Source organism: Eucalyptus grandis, chromosome 9, assembly GCF_016545825.1.
Source record: "Eucalyptus grandis isolate ANBG69807.140 chromosome 9, ASM1654582v1, whole genome shotgun sequence".
Classification (NCBI taxonomy): domain Eukaryota; kingdom Viridiplantae; phylum Streptophyta; class Magnoliopsida; order Myrtales; family Myrtaceae; genus Eucalyptus; species Eucalyptus grandis.
Window position 1 is genome coordinate 37873207 of NC_052620.1, and position 3885 is coordinate 37877091.

Below are 3885 nucleotides of genomic sequence, written 5' to 3' on the forward strand. Positions count from 1 at the left end.
ATATATCACAATATGAGGGTGTTCCACATATATCAACTTCTCCTCAAGAATCGGACTCGATTGCTGAGCAACAAGATGCTCTATCTCAAATTGCCGAGTCGGGAACTTATCTTTAATCAAGTTCAACCGGACTTAACAGCCACTTCTTCGTGTACTTCTCCCCGTCCATTATATGCAAACTCGATTGAAGTCCGGTATCATCAAACCTAACCCCAAATATGCATATTTGGCTGACTATAAAGTACCTTTGGAACCAAAATCAGTCAAAACAGCCTTAGCTGATAAAGGATGGTATCAAGCCATGAAGGAGGAAATGGATGCCTTGTATGAGAATCGACATGGCTCTTAGTTCCTAGAACAAAGCGAGATGCATGTTATAGGTGTAAGTGGGTGTTTAAAACTAAACTAACACCTAATGGCAGTCTAGAAAGATTAAAAGCTCGTTTAGTTGCAAAGGGATTTCATCAAGAAGCGGGGTTGATTTTACTTGAAACATTTAGTCCGGTCATCAAGCATGCCACTATTCGGATAGTCCTTTCATTTGCAATAATGAAGAAGTGGACTATACACCAGCTAGATGTTAAAAATGCTTTTCTCCATGGTACATTGAATGAAACAGTTTACATGGAGCAGCCCCTGGTTTTGTTGATCCTCAACAATCTCATTGTGTATGTTTACTTAAGAAATCCCTATATGGCCTTCGTCAAGCACCACGAGCATGGTTTGACAAATTTAGCAACTTTCTCTGGAGAATGGTTTCTTCGTAGATCTTTGCGCTGACCCGTCTCTCTTCGTGCTTCACTCTGGTTCGAGACACGGTTACTACTACTATATGTTGATGACATAGTTCGACAGAAGCTCGGCTCGCTTACTAACCACTTTGATTGAGTTACTTTGAGCCGTCACTTTCACATGAAAGATTTGGGCCATCTTCACTACTTTCTCGGCATTGAAGTCAAACGCTCTCCTTATGATCTATTTCTCTGTCAAACCAAATATGCCATTGATCTATTAACAAGAGCTCATATGACCAGCCTGTAAGCCTGTATCAACTCCTCTTCCACTTCGAGTAACTCCTATGACGATGATACTACTTTGCTCTCGAACCCTCTTGAGTATAGAAGCCTTGTGGGAGGGCTTCAATACTTAACAATTACTCGACCCGATCTTGCTTATGCAACAAATACCTTGTGCCAAAAATTGCAGCATCCAACAATTGCGGATCTTCATCGATTAAAAAGAGTACTTCGCTATGTCAAAGGCACTACTCATCTTGGTCTTTTTCTTCATTCACGTAGCTCCACAGCTCTCTATGGCTTCTCGGATCTTTGGCCGGGTGTGCGACACCAAAGATCCACAACGCTCTGTACATATCTTGGATCAAATCTCCTTTCTGGTCAGCTAAGAAACAACCAACTGTTTCTCGTTCTTCCACGAAGCCGAATACCGAGCTCTTGCATCTACTTCACCGATCTTACTTGGATTGCTTTTGTTTTGCGTGATATTGGTATATCTCTTCTGTCTCCTACTCTCCTATTTTGTGACAATAAGTCTGCTATATCTCTTACAGCCAATCCAATTCTTCATGCCCGAACTAAACATATAGAGGTAGACTTCCATTTTGTTCGGGAGAAAGTCTCCTCAGGATCTCTCCGTATTAGTTATGTTCCTAGCCATCTTCAACTTGCAGATATTTTTACAAAACCTTTGACACGTTTTGTTCATATTAATCTTCGTACCAAATTGGGCATGGGATTTTCATCCCCTCCCAATTTGAGGGGGATGTTAAGAACATTCATTCTTTGAAGCTCGGAACAGAGAGGAAGCTTGAAATGAGAAGTTAGACTGCATCAAGACAAGTCTATGGCTGTCATTGGAGAAGCTTGGAAGAAGTAGAATTCGCAATTGTGTAACCAGTAATGCTGTCAAATAAGGCCAGCTGTGTATCTACATAAGACGGTGAAGATAAGTCGGTGAAGAAAAGATATCACGTGAACAATTTCCAGAAGGAAAAGAGAGGCAGTTAATTCTGTTAGCTTAGCCTTTGTGAAATAAGTTCTTTTCTGTTTAAAGTCTTTACGTTGACAGCTAGCATTCGGTTTTTTCATTAAGCTTCTGTTGTATATAGATAAAGAGCGACTTCTTCTTCAAACATTGATTAATTGTAACCGTCTATGAGAGAACAGAGAGGAGAATACTCCATTGAAAAGGTGCTCTGTATTTTTGAGGTGAATACACCATAATACAGAAGAGAATAAGGAATCATCTTCTTCAATAGCATTCATCTGTAATCTTGCTCTTCTTCACAGCGACCTTAGTAATGCACTAATCTATTTTGCAAGCGACATGTGTCACATGTGGACCCACTTTTAAGAAAAGCTTCAAATCTATTCTCTTTCTTTCCTTTCTCCTTTTTTTTGCTCTTGTATTTTTTTTTTCCTTTCCTTTAGGCCTATGGCTAGCAGCCGGGCACAAGTCAAAGCCGGTGAGGAGGTCTTGGCCCTTGCCTGTGGCTGGTAAGGATTGCTTTTGTCCAATTCGGGGAGGGCTCAACCTTGGTGGCCAAGATTAGGGTCACTCTTGCTAGATTTTGTGAGGTTTTGGGAGGTGATGGACGTTTGGATCTGGCAAGGTTCCGACGACAGTTGCGGGACAACAGTTGCGGGGGTGGCCGACAACATGTGATGAGCATCAACGTTGCTCATGAGCCATTCGTCCATGGCTGGATGGAAAAGATGGATATCTGAGGATCAATAGAATGCCCGAACGATGTCGGTGACGGCCATAGATGAGCGGTGGCATACTTGTGAGCGGTTCATCCATGGCTCGCCACTGCAATCGAGCATCGTCCATGGTCCCATAAGATCCCATAAGGCAAAAAGCAAAGGATGAAAGAATCAGTAAAGAAAAGAGAAACCAAGGAGAGAGAGAGGGACTTGAAACTGTTCTTAAACGTGGGCTCGCTAGCGACACGTGTCGATGCGAATGAACTAGTCCCAACATAACTGCTGCACTTCACAACATTGTACCATCCGAACATCCCTTCACAGTAGACACAAAAAAAAAAATCAGACGCTTGGAGACACAACCAGGGTTTTACGCAGCTGGGAGCATTTGCCCAGAACACGGCCGCTGCTTGGCTCTGCAAAGCCCCGGGCGGTCGCAGAGCCAAGCAGCGGCCCAGAGGCGAATAGCGCGACACGTGTCGATGCCGGAGCGTGAACCGGCAACGGCGGGTGGGGGATTTTGATGGAGGAGAGCGACGTCAGGAAGACGACAGTGCAGTTGCAGTTAGAGAGAGAGAGGGGGAAAGAGGATGGACAGGGAATGTGGCGGAACCTGGTGAGCTTGGAGATGAGCTATTGTAGGGGTTATAAAGTCAATTGGCGAACGATATTCTCTTTACCAAAGGGATAATGACACAAATAATTTTTTAAATTTTAGCATAATATGTAATGTGATTTATGAATTTTTAATTTGTTTAATACGGATGTTCAATGTTGTTCATAAATATTTAATTTGCTTATTATGTTCTCTGAAACTTTTTAGTATTAAGTTTAATATAATCTTTGAACTAGTCTTTTCATTAATTTAAGGTCGGAATTTAGTGATTAAATTGAACATATACCAAAAGTTTAAATTAAGAATTTAGACATCACATTATATGATAAGTCTAAGTTCAGATATTACTTGTGTCATTTTCTATTTGCCAAACTAACGTAATATCGACCTCTTTTGAAATTGGTATCAAATTCCAAATAATCAGATTTCTGTGTCCGTTATTTCTTTCTCTGGATTATCAAAATCAAGAAATTGAGTATGAGTACCTGAAAATGAATTTTCTTTTTCTCCTATTTTGGGCAAAAATCAAAATAAAAAGGGCGT